This window comes from Syngnathus scovelli, chromosome 3, assembly GCF_024217435.2.
Source record: "Syngnathus scovelli strain Florida chromosome 3, RoL_Ssco_1.2, whole genome shotgun sequence".
Lineage (NCBI taxonomy): Eukaryota > Metazoa > Chordata > Actinopteri > Syngnathiformes > Syngnathidae > Syngnathus > Syngnathus scovelli.
The window spans coordinates 19,282,877-19,301,973 of NC_090849.1; the positions used below are offsets into that span (position 1 = coordinate 19,282,877).

At 43.4% G+C, this 19,097-nt stretch overlaps 1 protein-coding gene and 1 long non-coding RNA gene across 3 annotated transcripts in view; both read right to left on the reverse strand.

The window, feature by feature from the left end:
• Window positions 1-19,097, reverse strand: part of efna5b (ephrin-A5b) — a 74,435-nt gene that overhangs the window by 41,383 nt on the left and 13,955 nt on the right. The window lies entirely within an intron of this gene.
• On the reverse strand, window positions 196-18,246 carry LOC137840130 (uncharacterized). The gene is made up of 2 exons (XR_011086592.1): window positions 1,425-18,246; window positions 196-1,284 (listed from the first exon to the last, which is right to left on the reverse strand). It is a non-coding gene; the product is annotated as an uncharacterized lncRNA (long non-coding RNA).

The window sequence follows — 19,097 nt, forward strand, 5'->3', positions numbered from 1 at the left end:
TTGGGGCAGCTGATTAGTGACGAACTGACACGAGTTCTTGCATGTGTACGCTAGTGGCACATGACAGGTGTGCGTTTCTTTCCTTGTTACAAGCCGTGTTTCATCACCGCTTCAATAATTTCTTGGATATGCAAGAATAAGACTCAAGACCAGACGACAGCTCAACTCAAAGTTTGAAACAAGCCCCGAGCGGCATACTGGCTCCCAGTTACACGGCTGAGAGTGGAACGGCAGATAAAGTAATTGGCATGAGTGTGTTTGCAGTAAACAAGAACAAGAGCTGGCAGGCTGTTACTCAGGAATGCACCCTTCTCTCATCTTCAGGTCAATCAAGATAGCGCCTCAAAACACTAACATGGGACATCTGAGGAAGACGTGATTGCTGCATATCCAAAAATAGATGGGCCCTGAAATCCAAACAATGTTCATACAAGAACCCCCACCAAACAACCACAAATAAAAGCCGCCGATCTTAATGAAATAAGTGGAAAGCTGTTATCTTTGCTCAACAGGTTCAGAATGATGCAGTAAATAATTATTGTTTTTTTTTTCCCTGGTGTCTTTGTGGTCATTTATAATTAACGTCTCCTTAACAAGACATTTGATCTATTTTAAAAACACGCAACATGCTGTCTGCCACACACTGTCCTCCTATCCTTGTCGAGTCCCTTGATGATTGTGAATTTCTGGGTGGTGCCGTCATGTCACTCTTGAGTTATGATCCAATCTCTAACCACTTCCAACGCCTTCCTCCCCATCCCGTCTGCTGCATGCCGACAACACATTTTCATCAACACATGACATACTACGAGACTATTTTGCGACTCCTTTGAAAATGGCCGTTTGTGTTGATAAACTGCCGCTTTCGGAATAAAACTTCCTCACGCCGTCGGAGTCCGGCTCCTATCCACAACGGCTCCCTCGGGCTAGACGAGATGGAAAACACACAGAGGGATCTCGCGGAAGCTCACTCATACATACAAGATGGGTTTTTCTCTGATCTCGGGGCTTGTGGTGCCCGGTTCGAGTTTGCTCACTCTCAGTTTGGATTACACAAATGTCTCAGAGTGCTGTAACAAAAAAAAACAAATACAGACACGTCAACAAAAGCGCATATCCAAGTTGAGCCATTTGTTGACATGTTCTTGGAGAGATGCTGAGCGGGTTTGCATTGGAACACAACACTTGAAATGATTGGTTTGTTGCCGTTGAGTGAGGCGGAATACCTGATAGGGAATGAAATGGATGGGACAGGAAAATAGGAAACTAAGTAAGGAGGCCTATCTTAGTAATTTACTCTTATGGGTCTGAAAATATGTTGCTTGCTTTGAACTTTACAGACTTTTGTTGCTAACTGTTTGGCCATCTATGATTATCTATAATTTTTTGACAAAACTACTTGACGGAATTTTAGCATGTGAGACGTTAGCTCAGTTTTGCTTTTTTTTTTTTTTTTTGGTTTCACCACTATCAGAGTTCAGGGTAAGTACACGCGTCGGTTTTAATAATCAGTTTTTCTTTCCTACACAATGATAGTCAAGAATGTTACAATGTGGTTCACCAAGTCAAGTGACATATTTTGGTCAATCAAGGTATTATGCTTGTCTGCAAAATGATTTCAATTTGAATTATTTTCTCCAGGACAAAAACCCCTCGTCAGATTCAGTTTGACATTAGAGGTTCCATGTACTGACTGTACACTGAATAAAATGGCCTCGAGTGAATGCAACCAAAGTCTCCAAATCAGTATTTCCCTTCTGTCCTTACAAAGGATATCAAAGGAGAAAAAAAAAAAAAGAAATTCATAGCTGGTCCTGGTTGCTAGGCGACCCCATGTCCAAGCAGCACACAGCTATTCTGCAAGCTATTTTATTTACTCCATTGCCCACCCCCTGTTCCTTTTTGTATTTTCTTCAGGTTCTTTGTATCTGTTTATCGATGTATTATTTTATCCATTGCTCACTGAGAAACCGAGAAAACCCCAACAATAGAAGAGCGTGCTACTAAAGAAAAGGGGGAAAAAAGTTTCTTTATTTCATCCTACCTTCTTTTCTCTCCTCTAATCTCAGTATTTATTTTCTCTGCCAGGTTTCTTTCCTCATCTGTCTCCACTCCCCATCTCACCCCCTCCCCTCTGGTCACCTCCAGCCCTTCCTTACTGTATATTATTCTGTCTGACAGCAGTACCGAGGGGCTAGTGTGGGGAAGGGGGTGGGGAAGTTAAAGAGAGCAGTGGTGCCCATTAGCCATGCACCCCTTATCTGCCACAGGCTGGAAGGATGAATGAGGAAGAGGAGGATGATGTAGTGTGGCTGATCCGAGATTATCTCGGTTGCATGTTTCCTCCCCCTGTTCCTTTATGTTTCGTTTTGTCCTTCGCCTGCATGTTCCTAATGGTTTCCTAATGACAGCTTGCAGGCATCACACACCCCGCCATTTATAACCATCTCGACAGAAAGACTGGATGTGTACGGGAAAGTACAGTTTAAAAGATTGGAAAGACAATAAAAAGCAGATGAGACTCATTCAGATTGCGCATACGCTTACACACACTTTGAGGTGGAACCTACCTTGGCATGTGAAAAGCCAGCCTGAGGGTGCACTGCACAAAGGCTTTTGCATCTTATCAAGAGTCGTGCTCGCCACATGTTGCATGCCATTCGTTTAGTAACGAAGCTAAGACTTAGTTTATTTAAACATCAGTGAGCTGCATTAGGTACAGAATTACAATCTTTGTTTCTTCAACTCCCTTAAAGGCGAGGACAAACGTATAGTTTGAGAACAAATTGTCTAAATATTGCATTAGTGGTTGTTAATGGCGATTGTTGTTCATGAATGTTGGCACCCCCCCTGAATCTTATATATCTCTTCCGTGACCTTTGAGGGCAGGACTTCCTGTGTCTTTTGCCACAATTCTTTTGTTCAGAGGGTGTATCTCCTCAAAAGACTTTTGTTTGGTGGGGTCATACATGAGCCTATCAGTTAGAAACTTAGCAAGATGGATTGGTGACATTACATTGCTGTATTACATCACCCAAGTCAAATAAACACAATAGTGGTCACATCATTTATCAGGAGGGGTGGGGTGTTACATGGGTTCTGTTCAACAGGTCTTTAGAAATTCACAAAAAGCTAATGTGCAATCTTTGCCCATAGTAAGACGTTAACATATGATCACAGTGTTGACGGCTCTTAACACATCATCCTTTCAGATGACAAAAAGCAAGTCAGTCGGAGAAGAAAAAGCTGACAAGAATAAGGTGACAAAAACGGTAAGGCGAATCCGCAGGGAAAGAGGCAGAAGAAAACTGAGAGGCAAGACGGGCTGAATAGAGACAGAGGACGACAGACAATGGAGGTAAATGGAGAAGCTGGCAGGTCGTCACAATGCACACTTCAAAAGCATTGCTCCAAAGGTTGGGAAACTCTGCAGCTGTGAGATTGGAAACGTAACCTGCATCTTCAAAACACAAGGCGACGCTGCTATGCAGGCCTGGGCATGGAGGGATGCCCGTTCCAGATCAGACAAAGAGGGAGCGCAACAGAACTATGATGGGCTCGGTGATAATAATCAAACGGGGCATGCAGATCAAGTTTGTTGTTGTTACGTTTGAGGACGTCACTTTAGTTGTGTCAGCTCCTCACTTGGAGCGCCTGATCCCCCCCATCTTCTCTTTCAGGTTTAATTCACTTAACATGGCAGAGATGAGACAAAAGAGCTGATAGGTGAGATAATGGAGCTGACTCACGGCCCGGCTATAGCGGGCGTATAAATTGATCCGGCGCTGTACATCCTCTTAAAGCTGAATGCGCGTAGACGGATGCCGGTGGCGGCGAGAGATGAGGATGGAGAGGATAATGAATCCGCTTGTGACCCCGGCCACTTATGATGCCCCTGTCCATTACCCAAATGGACAGCACTCTCTATTGATCACAGCCCTGTCTTGTTCGCTTCTCAATTGCTCTTGTCGTTTCTCATCTTGTTACCTCTTTGCTCATCTGCATCAGTCCACTGATGGCTTTCGTGGGCTATTCATGGGACAATCTGTCAGGGGGAATGCCGGCGATTATAAGCGCAAAGGCCATCTGAGCGCACACTTCTCGACCTCAAAAAGCAGGAATGTGCTCATTGGGACCTCCTAAAGATGGCCGTCCGATGGGCTATGCCCAACCGTTTGCACCCTAAAAGGTTGTGGGCGAGTGTCCGACTGAGGAGTTACGAGACCAGTAATAGAATCTCCCACTTCTGTCGAGGTCCTCGGCCCTCCCGATGTCCCATCAGCTATGAAAACGTCAGCCATGATGAAGAGGGGCTGGAGCAGGTTTATGACATCATCAGTGAGCTGCCAGAGCAGAGATATTGCCCACTGAGCTCAGACCTGTCCGATCTATCCAAAAGGTCTTGAGTCATGCAAACACTCACAAATTGTGGGGAACGGGATTTTGTGCCTCAAACGTTCATTCTTCTCCAAGCAGAAGGAAGCACGTCAGTAATGCAAGCAGCACGGGGGAGAGGTTTCAACTCAATCAGAAAGTTACACGTGGAAAACCAAACAGGAAGGCAGTGGGATACTGGATATATGCATTTTCCTCCGGTGTTTCTTCTGCCACTTACATGTACCACTTTCCAGTGCCAACTCAAAGGGAATAATGCAGTTGCTCATTGAGACACTCCAAACTATTCATACAGAGGAATGTGCACAGACACTTGGACATACAAACAAAGGAATCCACAGACGTATACATGGAGCCTGATCCAAACCGAGGCTAGGTCCCAATTTCCAAACATCTGGTTCGCTCGACTATACCCGCAGAAGTGAAAGCGGCTGAGTTTTTGGAAAGGCCCTTTTCTTTGCTGTCGTGGGGATTAACGCTAAGACATGTTCCCCTAACAAGAACTCAAATCCTCGAGGAGATTGAATTTATAAAGTAGAAAAAGCTTCCTTGTGTGTCTTACAAATGAGGTTGTTATTTTACACTCAAGGCCTTAGTGTTTGCCTATTATGTGTGCTTGAGCTCATACGTCTCAATATCACACTGTACTAAACACCCTGTATATACAGAGATCGGAGTTTGAGGAAACACACTTGGGATATGCACTCAATTTAATTTCCTTGACTGACTTTGAGGCTAAATGAATCATCACTTTGTATTAAATGACTTAGGATCTGTTGTGAATCTGTTTCAGTGCCAGCCAAATGAACGTTGCATTGAGGAATTGTGTCTATGTGGATGTAGCTCAACTTCTCATAACTGATGTCATGTTCATCTTCAAAAGGCAAACCTATTGAGATGTGTTTGCGGAGTGTCTTGTGGCGCTGCAATTACGGAGTGCGTCACACGGATGCATGCTACATGTTCCTCGTAAATTCATAAGCGAACACGCTGCAGCATAATACTTGAACGCCGGAGAAGAACTGCAAGTGGAGCTGTAATGACGGATGGAGACTGGAGAGATTAAAAAGAAGAAGAAGGCGGACAGAGATGAGATCAAGCAAGGAGAGTGCGAGAGCGGGATGTGAAGGAGAAGTTCAAAGAACGCTATGTGGATAGTGGTAAATGATAGGGTACAACTAAATGAGGCTATGTAATTTGGGGTGTTGAGTAATTATACCAGTTTGACGGAGGTCTGTCAAATCTACCCAATTGCTCGATCCCCCTTGTGTTCCAATGCGCCAGCATCCTCATGTTTTCCACATTTAGCCGCCTTCTCACTCTGTCTGCCCCTCCCTCCTCCCCATTCCAAAGGTTTTAAATGCTCCATCCATCAGAAAGCTTTACCAGCTGCACGTCCCGTCTACCCACCTCGTCCACTCGACAACCCTGGAACTTTTGGGCGGGAAGTGTGCATAGCTGTTTTATCGTCGCTAGCCAGGTCTATGAAACGCATTGAAATCGCTGGATGGTTTGCCAAAGAGTTGACTGCGAAGGAGCGTGTGATCATGCGGTGATTTATTTTACCCCAAAAGCATATTACGCAGAGGCGTGAATGTGTGCAAGAGACCCAAAGCTGAAGCGGCAACGGCTTCAAGGACGTCTGCTTGGAAATGTGTGCAAAAAGGAAATGTCTTTTTTTTTCTTAAACATCAATATCACACACCGAGTTGATAAAATCCACATTAGCCAGGCAGGAAACTGGCAATAAAACACAACACATGGAAACAGTCAAGCTCCCGCAAGTTCACAGTCGAACATAAGCTCTTGGATGCGTGTAAACCAGGATGATTAAAGCCGAAACATAAAATAAAACTCGGGTTGGGATTGATTGAGACATAAAGATGGAGGAATCTTGTGCAAAAAGCACAAGTTTAACTTTCTTTCTTTTCAAAGGATATCCGATGTCATCAAGCGTTGGGTTGATGAAAAACGATCAAATCTAGTCTCTTTTGAATTTTGACTTCCTTGGCTATGGGAAATAAACAGTGAGGGGATTCTGCTATTGATTAAACCATCCCTTTATTACAAACCACCGTTTTTTTAACATCTACAAAAACCAAAGTCGCATGCATTATCCTGCTTCCCAGTTCTATCTGACTGCCCAAGGCCCCTGACTGTGTTTGAACCCTGACCTTGTCACATTCAAATGAGTTTGACAGGGGGTTGGGTGGAATCTAGGGGCGTCAATTTTACACGGAAGAGGTCACCTAGAGCTCGATCCGCAGACAAAAGCCTCACTTGTGATGGGTGTCTGCAGGTCATGATCGGTCACAGCGGGTCAAGGGTCACCCCCATAGCGTAACCTTCTCACTGTGGTTGGCCTTCTTCTCTTCCTCTCCTCTACCCATCTCTCTTTTCAAATGGTGAGCAAGATCCGAGGAACAATGGCGGTCAACTGCTGCCCCCCATCATCTCAACAGGAAGGATGCATACTTAACTGGGAGCCATGAGGCTCCTTTTTGCTACTTTGTCTATTTTCCAGTTAGCTACTAGCGTCCCCTGATAAGATGTTGTTTCACTGACCTTTTTCCTCAGCCAATCTAAATTGTGAGACACCTACTATGTCGGCCTCATTTCCAACAGCCCCTATTCCCAGATCCCCACCCCACCACTATCTGCTTTCATTCATTCCCTCTTTACAAGGTCCTCCTATCTGGAGGGCCTCATAGGCCTCCTTCTGCAGCTGGCACTATAAGCTGACCTTTGCTAGAGCAAAACAGCGCTAATGCTCAACCGTGCACAAAAACGCAGCGACATATTCAACAAGATATGCGCTATACAAAATGCTGGCCTTGTTCTCCTTTCAATTGGAGGTTAAAGTGAAGCCTTCCCCCCCCTGTTCTCCACTTGGCCTTCCATTCTGTGCGCGTCTGACCTGCCGAGTCCTCCCTGTCGCACCTTAGCAAGGGGGCTCGCTGTGAACAGTGGTGGCCGATCCGGGTCCAAATGTGATTAATTTGCCACATTCACTGAGGTTGTTGCGCTTACACAATAGAAATGGACTGTCAGGGAGTCCATTAAAAGGCCTGACGAGCCAGAGGGCCCCCATCCCGGGTACTTGGCAACGAGCGGGGGGTCACTCGCTGCCATCGAGTTGTTTTAAAGTATGTGAAAGGGGTACGTACTTTTGTGTTTGAACGCCAGGTGAAACAATATTTTGCTAGCCCGGCACTTCAGAATATTGCACTCTGATGCTTCATAAGAAAAGGTGCAATCTACGGCCCAACGTGAGCCTGTTCAAGTCCTGAGGTAATCAATCATGAAAGGCACGTAATCCAAAAAAGTGGACCGCACCAGAAATGTTTTTAAAATAGTAACGTTTAAATCTCCTACGCAACTGACTCGCAAGTTTAATCTTTGAAGATGCCACAAGGCAGGAGAGTTTTAAAATGTTACCAATTAGCAGTCAAATAACTATAATTATTCTAAGACTCAAACTGAGACTTTAAATTCATCCCTGCACATGTGTACTGTGACTCGAAGCCTCACTGCTTTTGTTTCCACACGCTCTCTTCGCTCTCGCTCTCTCTCTCCAGCTCAGACTCATTTACTGGAACGAGTGTTGTAACAATGTGATAATTAGTACTGATTGATGCCGCATATTAATCAGAGCACAGTATTCTTCGACTTGCTTCTTTGCAGGTGAATGATGAGACTGACCCAAGCAAGCTAGAGTCAAGGCAACTGAGGCACATAAACGCACCTAGAATAGGGGTGGGGGACAATGGCTTTTTTTTATTAGAAGTTCAAAATAAATTGTAGCTATGTGTTGAAATAAAAGGTCAACAGAAGTCAACAGTCCCTGCGAGACCGTTGGAAGCTGCAGGCCAAAAAATATACCTGTTGACTTTTTTGTCTATGCCTTGGCGGGTTTTCCAAACTGAGGAGAGGGGGCCCAAATAGATCAGGTCACCAAGTGATGAATGGGTGAAATGCTGTTTGACTAATTTGCTGTATGGTAAAAATGAATTTATGTTGTGTCGGAAGAAGTTCTAAACTGATTGTTAAGCTGTTGAAACACGTGTATGTTTTATATTGTTGACCTCAGTTAAAGATGACATTCAGTTTGGTGAAGAACTAACAAGTACAAGTCCAAATTGTAAGGTACATTTACTATGATCAGGAAACAATCATTCCTGTAACTGTAAGAAAAAAGATAAAATTCTTTCGGGTAAGCCACTGACAGAAACGAAGAACGTTTTCTTGTCAACTCTCCTTTGCAAAAACCTGGAAACATTCTCATTTGAGGTTTGCACTCAGCAGCCTCTGTCCACTTTGTAGTGGATATGACTAAAAATCAATAATTTTCTTGCTTTGACATAGAACAATAATCCCTAAAAGGATCAGTGGTAAGCGGGAACCGGTTGAATGCTGAACATAAACGTCAACAGATGTGGCTGGCTGAGGCCAAAACCAGCACATAGCAAACTACAATGAGAATTTCTGCCATAGATGTGGCAAAAGAACTATGGAAGCTATGTATGCTTTTGTTTTTCTTTTTTTTTTTAAATGGCTCAATTTGTATTCACATACACACACACAAGGTCTGGAGAGAGAGGCACTCAAACCAGGTGCATTTAATCGTTCTTCCAGTTCATTCACAAACATGAATCCAGAACTGCCAAAACAGAATTGGCAAAAGTCTCTCCATTGTAAAGTTGTCCATCACAGCTGATAGTTTGCGGGGTGGCTGTATCACAAAGCGACCAAGATTACAGGGTGCAATTGTGTAGCTACTGAATGTCGTTTACCATATCAGAGAAAATGCTTCACGTTGGTAAACAGAAGGAAACATACGTTGTTTTCGTTCAAAAAATAGATGCTTTGCATTTTTCTCGCCGTGAATGTGCTTAAAGAGCTTTGTTCTGGTGTTGACATATGCTTAAGCCCATGAGCCACACTTGCGGCAATGAAGGAGTTCAATTACCCAGCATTGTTTCTTATGTGAGACATCCCTCAAAGCTTTGAAACCACTGCAGCCAAGTGTCACGTCTCCGTCCAGCTAACAGGCGGTAAGGTAAGCCTTTTATCGTTTCACAATACATGAGAGATCTTTTCACAACAATACATTAGAGACACAAGAAAATCACAATTTTCTTCTGTCAATCCCTGCCTATTTACTGCATCTTTAAACTTGTGAAACTACCTTAAAGTCTTCGAAGCTCGCTAACCCCTACGAGGGCGCCCGGTCCAATAACAAGCCCAGCCTGGGGGCTCCCCTCTTGGGGCTGTTGGCATTGAATGCTCCCTTAAGGGACCTCAAGACGTGGCGGAAGACAAGCACAGCAGTTTTTAAAACTACTGGGAAGATTTAAGACGTGAGTGTATTAAGACTTTTTTCCCCCCATGTGGATGAGAGATAATAAATACGATTCATAATATAAAAACGAGAACAAGGTTGATTTTATAAACAGGATAATAGATTGAATGCTGTACTTTTCAACTTTTACCAAATGTACAATGACTGAGAATCTTTCTAGCTTCCTCACGCACATGATAAACATGTAGAATGTTAAAATCATTTTTCACTAAATTTCTCTCCGGAAAACAGACCCAGCAACATAAAAAGGTCAACTGCCTCAATATTCGCAGCTGAGTCAGGTCGCCATGCTGATTACGCTACAATAACCATTTTGCACGCTAAATCTACAGGGTCTCAAATACATGCTCTCCGTGCCTACTGCTACCGCCTACACACACACAAAGACACACACACATTTCACACTCCCCTTCCTCACACGTCCATTTGGAATTAAAACCGACCCCGAGTGTGAGCCCTGTCGGCGCCCCATCCAGACATACATAAACACATTCTCGCACAACCCTTCATAATCACGACCCTTTATGAGGGTCTTAGCGTACACCCAAAGCCCTCGGAGACCCCTGGTCCCCACGCCAAGGTGGAAATAAATGTTGATCTGGTACCACGTGAGAAAAGGGGACACAAAGCGCGCACGCAAATGGGCGAAAAGCAGAAATGCAAAACTCCATTAACACTCAGAGAATGCCCCGGCTTTACATAGGGGACTTGACCTAACCTCCAGCCGTGACCCACTTTCTCGATTTCTTCATGCTATGGCAGATCAGGGGTAGATTAGATTAAAATCTACACTGCTTTAGTCCTCTGAGTCCTGCAACCTTTAACTCCCTGGTCCAAAAATGAAATAAAAAGCTTTGTCCTCCCCAAGCGTCAGCAAAAAGCAGCGTGGGTGGGAAAGAAAAAGTCTTGAGACAATGCCTTCTCTATAAACACTGAGAGGTGGTGGATTTTTTTTTTTAGGTTGGGATAAAACTGTAAAGACCATGTATAAATAAAGGGCCTCTACTGAACACATTTTTTCTGCAGTAAAGGAGTGTATTATTGCTATTAAATGACACCTAGTGTGGCCGAAGGCTCCAGCGCTGCCTTTCCGAATCTCATTCTAATCCCCTCTAATGATGTAGCGCTAAACGTCTGGCTTTGACGCCGACAGCTCCTTACACGAGCCCGGTCTTGTGTTCTATTATGTGCCTGAGCCTGCCTTTTCATTCTGTAATATGGCTATAAACATAATAGAGCTACTAGAATGTGTATTGCCAAGCGATCACTACTAGGGAGGACAATTACGTGGAAGTTGCAGACAGAACCAAAAAAAAAAAATCTACACCCATGATCAAATCTTGAGCATCTACTAAAAATTCCGCTCACGCCTCCGTCCAGTCCCGTGTACGTTACGGCCGCATCTGCTGATTCAGAGACTTTGACAGTGCTTCCGGATAAATCAGTGTTAATTGTGAGTCTGACTGCTGCTCCAACCAGCGCCAAACATCTCTATCAATAAATCACATTTACCACCATGAAACACACCCACACCGGAATCCATCCAGAAGCATGAAAAATGAGCAGTAGGCACAAAAGAGGCGAGTGGTGACGGATCTCCTCCGTGGTCTCATATCTGCTCATGCTGTGATTTGGAACATCCCTTAGTGAAGGATGGGAGCGCTGTGTCATTTTGGCTACTGTGGAAGAGGAAGCTGAAATTACATACCTGTGAATCTATTTTAACATTAAAAGAAAAAAAAAATACACAAACACCTGCGATATCTAATGGGACCGCAATGAGCGAATCCCGAGTTAGTAGGAGATTACTCTCCCTTTGCAAACACGGCTCATATCAAAACACATGACCTCTGGAAGATCCCATTAGGCAAATACGGGGTTAGGTCATTGGCAATATGCTGCACGGAGAATAGAATATGAACAGGTGATAAAAGGCTGCGGTTGAATAATAGTCCTCTGCAGGTTTGACTCACCGTCTTATTTTCCTTTCAAATTAATCATCGTGCATGACATCATTAAGTTGAGTAGGACAGGAACGGAGCGCCTTATTTATCAGAGTGTCTGTAATAAACACCTGCATGTTCCCTGACACAAATCTGCGTTTCACTCAACAGATAGTCAGTCAAACAGTCGTGTTTCAAACTGGTTGGAAAAAAAAAGAAAAAAAAGATATGGTGCTGGAAGCCCAAAGGGGAAGAAGATCATTTTCAGCAATCAGTTAGCTCATTTTATTCCCAACTGTAAGAAAGATAGAGTGAGTCAGCGAGCCCCAGGATACACCGCAGTGTGATTCATGGTGGTTTAAAAAAAGAAAAATAACAACAAAAACATTGCAGCGTCATCACAGCTTGAGTGAGGACAAGATACTGTAAAGCAAAATGATAAGTCACAGCTTAGACTGTAGAGTCATAAAAAATGAAAACAAAACTTCCCCTTTAATAAGCGTAGTATATAATCTTGCTTTCAAAATGTGCACCAACGCAGTTATTCGAGTTACAAAGGAACCACTTAAGTCAAAAGTACCCGAGGCCATACAATCAGAAATTTGACCAAATTTGTTATCATGGTAACAGTTTGGTTCTTGAATGAGTTATTTCTATTTTTACTACCTATGGCAAGAACTGTTGTGTTTCTGGGATATTGTGTTGGACCACAGATGTTCTGCTCCATGTTTGTCCTTCCTCGTACATTCATTTCACTTAAAACATAATTATCGAATGGACCAGATTGATTGTGAAAAGAAGCAAGCCAGCAGATTAAAAAGGTTGCTGCACTTTTGTCCTGCTCAAATATGCATCTGATTTGAATTACTCTTAGCCTGTCCGTGGTTAGCTACTAATGCACATTCCACTTTCTGGTTGCTAAGGTAACCCCTTTTGTATTTTTCCCATTAATTGATAAACAGCAGCTCTTTTCCCTGTATTTCACTCAGCATCACATTCAGCGTCTAGCTGGATTCCTCGAGTCATCGTCATCACTTCAGAGCACCGTGGCCTCAGTTTAATATTTGAAAAGAGAGGGAGTGAGATCTTGTTATCTCCTCTCCGTTATCTGACCTCCATACAGAATCAGGAGCCTGTCATAAAGCACAAGGCCCAGAGAGAGTAGACGTTCCTGGGGTTACCCCGCCCCAAAGACCCACCGACCAGAGTCCCCTGGCAGGAATAAAAACCGACAGACAGATGAAAGAAGGGATGACCGCCCCCTCCGATCCCCAGCCTGTCTTCTCCATCACCCTCCCGCAGGAAAATTTAATAAAGTCCACATACCACGAGCCACACAGGACAGCGAGAAGGCAACACATGAAAGCAATAGATGGCAAGATTGAGCGAGGAGGCGATGGAGGGCAGACGGTGATGACTGACCCTCACCCACCGAGTCATCTTAGACCTTCGCAAGTGTCACCGAATCCCGGCGCTCGGATGAAAACAACAAACGGCAACAATGCCACTCACGTACACACCTACAAACATTAACACTTCTTCTGAACTTGGAACTGTACAAATTCTTCAAACACGGGTGCTTGAGCGAGGGAGGAGGGAGGGATTGAGTCTGGCGCAGAGGGGTGCCGGGGTGAAACAAAACATGCCGTGTTGGCATAACAATGCCCTCGGACAGATACTCGCAAACGCACACGCCATAAGATTAACATGTGTCCTCTTTAATAGATGATTACTCCCAGCAGGAGACTGGGGAGGCAGCGTGGGGAACATGATTCACAGATCAGACAGGAAAGAGGGGCAAGTTGGAAGTAAGTCAGAAGAGTACCAAAGGAAGAATACAAAAAAAGTAGTTCCGCTGGGTAGTGTGTGAAGACGTGTCAGTGTTGTTTAACGTGTGTGCACTCACTTTGTGTCTTGCTAAGTGTTCACCAACAGATGGTGTCTAATCTATGGAGCCCCTCACGCACCCCCCCACCTATTTTTCCTCTACCTCCTTAAAGCGCAGCAGGAGCTAAGAACCCACTCATTAAGTACAAATGAACTTCCTCTTTCAAAACAACAACACAGAAACACCGACTCTGATCTGACCTGCTATTAGCACATTAGACCGAGCTGCACCGAAATATATTCAGCATCTGACTAATCACCACCTACTTGAAGGTAGTGTTTAAAATGCTAAATATTAAGTCTATCTGCACATATTCATGTATCTTCAAAGGGGTAATTGATTTGATGTGGCAAGTCATCCCAGCATGCATGCTAATGTAGGTCTGACAGAGCACGACTCACAGTTTCAAACATGTCAAAAGTCTGCTAGGAAAACACAATCCAGGCTTGCATTTTTCTTTAGAGGTATAACAAAGAAAATCATGTTTTATTTATGTGTTTTTTTTTTAAAGAAAATCCGCCTCCAACATAAATCAAATGCAATTCAATGAAGGGTCAAGGGAATTTTGAGATGCGGCGTAACGTAAACATGAAAATTCAACGTGAATATTGCCTTCGATCTAGACGCTACACGAAGACTTCCATTTCCAACTAAGTGGCTGTTTGAATTGCATGCATATATCCTTTTGTGTTTGTTTGCCCTGATGTCTTATAACACCGTCGTCTTCAAAACAACAAGACCAAAACAGGATGCGGCCTATCTACTTATGCGGGAGGTAGCAAAAAATTTAGGTGGTTCTTGGAGATGTTCCGCACACCTCTCCAGATTTAAGATTTCTTAGGTGACTTTTCTTAGAAGTCAAATTAGTGAAATACATTTTGACATGGAATTGCTGCCATATCTAATCTGTCACTAAATGACGAACAGAGCTTCAGATTTAAATTAGCCTGAATCAGCAGGTGAGCGCTGAAGGAAAAACTTTTTTTTTTGCAGACAATCCGTCCATGTCTGTAAAGCTGTGTGTGTTCCGTCCATGCTGTTGCTGCTGTGACAGCTGCAACTTGAGCAAGATCCAACATTAGCCCGATTAACTGACGAGACTTGTGTCTTTGCATGTTCCCCACACATTTGAGCTGCCACTGTCATCAAACACGTATGTACCACCTCTCCAAAAAATATATAATATATATTTTTATATTGATTATAATTAGACAATCTTTCTGTGTCATCTTAAAAAAAAAAAAAAAAGCTGGACTCTTATAGCAACCTCTGAGCAAGCCTCGGCATTGACAATGAGAACATTCCCAGCCTCATTACAAGCCATCTCAAGGATGAAGAGGCAAAGAGGGGGACGAGGGCCACCGTAAATGCATTTTCAATCTCTTAACTTTCTCACCTTGCTGCATTACATCTTTGCTGTGATGAGAGCGAGCTCGCCTGTACACGTAAACTGATTAAATTCACAAAGGGTGACGGCCCAGGTTAGATTGGATAGACATTTTTTTTTTTGTTGTTAAAGGGGTGGCGGGAAGTTGCATGGGGACATAAGGAGAAAGTGACAAACAATAAAAAGAACGAGAGAAGGCTAGTTTATAACTTGGGATTGGAACACTATTTTGCTAATGATAAAATGACACATTCATCTAGTTTGTATAGCGCTCATCATCAATAAGATTGCAAGTGAGCATCGCTAGCTATCCAAAGTCGTCAGCACTTGGTTCATTAAAACAAAATTTGGCTCACATCTTGAAACGGTGCCACGACTTTTAATCAAAACAAACAGATCGGAGCAGTGAGTCGTGGGCCGGCCCAAAATGATGACATCACGTGTTGTTATGAATGACGATTGATTGATAGGTCCAATGACACCGTAGCATGAAAGATAATGACACGATACATCACAATATTGATATTTGTCCTACACTTTATTTATGTATCGCTGACTCCAAGTGTAGAACTAGGGGCTGTGCTTGTATTTTATCCCAGCATACATGCAGATACTGTATCGATTCTTGCTCTGAGGGCTCAGCAACTGTGGAGGGGTATTAAATAAAAGAAAAAGGAGCGGCCGGGGGGACAAGAAGATCTATTTTCTTTAGAAAGAGAAGAAAGGAGGGATAGAAAAAAGAGGACTAAAATTGAGGAGTGTTGCCAGTCCGTTCACGGTATATCTTCTTTCTCCCCGAAGCACACAGCCGCCGCTGCCGTCTTTTGTTGCCGGATGCCCCGGTCAGCACATTCTGCCTCTTGGTCTGCGGAACCTTCACCTTGCCTTCTGTTGTCGATATTTGTAGCACGACTACTAAGGCTGGTGGAGAGGCACGCTTGGATACACAAGCAGGTTGGCCAAATGCAGTCTGCATGTAGCATTCAGGACATTGCGTGCCAAGAATCTTCCAGAGAGATCTTTGTGGAGTTCACCACATGACCTCGCCCACATTGGCGGCGCACGCCAGACATCGACCACTTATCCTCCTCACTCCGACCCGAAACCCATCAACAGAACAAGACCGGGCAAGCGTGAGAAAAGGGGCAGCGGGCGATAGACACGAAAGGCGTCACGAAATGAAGAAAGGGAGCCCCTCGGAACGACAAGCACACAGACGTCTGAGTGTGGTTAAACTGCTGGCATTCCGTGCACGGCCAGAGGCAGCTGTTCTTAAGAGAGACGCCGTGGCTGGGCTGGATGGAAAGAATCTTCCCGGTGTGAGAAGATGGCGATTTCACCTGCTGATATTTTCAAAATAGCAAATACGTCTCTCATGACAAGAGTACAAATGACGCACACGGCGTGCGCGTGCAATAAAATCTCCACTAATGATGCTTTAAAGGCATAATTCAGCCGTGCAATATCCACCATCCTTAGGGTTGCTAAAATAATAAGAAAATTACATCTTCATGCCTGTGGGTGGGTTTGGATAACCTTTACATCGGCGGTGCGTGCTGATCTCCTGCTAGTCTGAAACACGTCCCCCTGACCTTCCAATTAAAGCTCAGTACGGAGGAGAAGCAACACACTAAATCTTCCCCAGGCTGCTGGTTTGGACACTGGTGTAAAACAGCCTGCAATAAAATCATTACGAGACGGTAAAACACTGGAAAAAATTCCAATTAAAGAGGCCAAACACTGGGGGTAAACAAAGGCAGAAGGAGGGGGATTATTTGGACTCCAGATATGTGTGAGTATTTGCATAAAAAGGTAGAAAAAATGAACATGCAATCGAATGGGATGGTCAGCGTCAAGAATAGCAGGCGCTTTCAAAAAAATATATTCTAAAGATGTTTTTAAAATGGAGACGTTCATTAACTCAGACACAGCACACTTGTAAAAAAAAAAAAAAATCTGAGCTGCTCATTTGAGTTTTGCGATGACATTTATTTAACGCCTGGATTTAAAATTACGCATAAATAACACTTGTTCAGATAATTGTAGCACCCAAAAAAACAGTTTATCCTTAATCATCCATCAGATGGTGCCGGTTAAACTAAATGGCATCTACAGGCTTGTGCAATGGCATTTCTTGATTAAACTCTCGCCAGCTAATTGCACTAAATTAGCCTTAAATGTGAGGGTTCATTACAGTACAGAAAATAAGCACATTTGGGATGCACATAGCTTGTCTATGTTAACGTGCCGCTGATGTATAGCTCCGTTTAAATATGCAAAAACAAGTAAAGCAATTAAATGCAGTTGGCTCATCTCGCCCTTGTTCAATGTAATTAGCGGCGCAGTAATACGCTATTATGTCATATTGATGGAGGGTCGTTGTTGTAATGAGCCGAGGTTTGGTCACCACGCAAAAGGTCACATGGTCTCTTCCGATTAGAATCGGACTGGGATTAATGTTAAAACTGCAAAGTGCAGGCCCGCTCGTGACGTAGGAGGAGGATTTCCTCGATTAACTTTTGCCGTGGGACGCAATCCATACCTGCCGGCACTGATAGCAGGCCGGGGTTGGCATGCGGCGCCTCGCTGTAAATAAATTAGCATAGGAGCTCAACTAAGCGTAGTCGCACACGCCAAATGGCGGATGAGCAAAATTGTATTTCACAGAAGGCTGCTTGCATTGTATTCCAAGCAGCCATGTTGACTTGGGTGCTCCAGTTAATTAAAATTATTTTGAAAACTTAATTAGCCCTTCTTTTACAAACAACAAATAAAATCAACGCATTAAAGGTCTGTGCAGAGTTGAATGCAGATCCTAAAAAAAATAAAAAAAATAAAAAAGCCAAAAACATCTATTGAGGAGCTTGCGAGGGAAAACAACTCAATGCGGCATTTAGCCCGCAGGAAGAGAACAATAGCACAAATCAATGGTAAGCTTGTAAAATGCCGCAAATTTGAAAAAAAAAAGGAGAGCTTAATTAGAAAAGAATGGGTAAATCTGAGATTAATAGGAGAGCTATCGCTCATTGATCCCCGTTTAATACTTTTAAATGCGTGTATTTGGAAGGAGTTTGGTGCAATCTTCTGTCTACATCTTTATGGGGCAGCGCCACTAGGTGTATAGTCCTTAAGTGCACTCGTAAATTGCTTTTATGACTTGGTGAGACGTATCGCCGTTAATGTTTCCATTCGCCGGCTTCATGGTCATATTGGAGCAACTCTGGTAAAATGTACTTTCAAAAACAAAAAAGTGGCATTACTATATATATATATATAAACAGGTTATTGAGTTATTTTTAGTTAAATTAGTTCTGTAACCTCTTTTTTGATTGTTGAAAATGTAGGAAACCAAATTTTCAAATATTGTGTTGAATTGCCCAACATAAATTTTCATCAAAATTTGTTGCTTTAAAATTTTGAGGGAACATCTTTTATTTTTTACAGTGTATGGATGTGAATCAGTGTATCAAAAATACAAATTAAAATACAAACAAAAATAAAATACAATAAATACATAATTTTTAATTATAGATTGATAGGCATACCATCCTCATTGAACTGAATTGGAAATATTAATGCTTTTCGGCACTTAAGTCACAAATCTCAACAGAATCATCCACAAATTTTAAGCCCAGGGCTTTTTAAACAGACATGATGTGACCTTTCCTGAGATTAGTGACGCAAAACCGGATTTAATCATCAAAATCAGGAGACAATCATAAAAGGTCCATAACGTGATACCCTTGTTCTTTGTCTGGGAGCATTATGGTGCCACACACTCCCTGTATTGTCCAACACATGTACTTCCACAGCTCTATAAAAGACAGGAGGCATTCAGAGTTGTGTTCTACTTGTCTGTGACCCGCGCCATCCGATCCCCGCATCAAAGCGGGCCACTTTGCCAAACATGATCCTCGGCCGTTGTGCGTTAGTTTGGTTTCGAGAAGCGGATTAAACGGTTCCCACCGACGCCGCGATGGAGTGGACGCTATCTCGGGTTTCATTTCGCACTACCGGTGCTGTGGCGTTATTAGAAGCTAAAAGGCTTTGTTAGGGAACACAAAAGGGAGAGCTCAGCGGCAGTTAGTCAGGCTTTGTCGAGGGTCAGAGAGGTGTTAAATA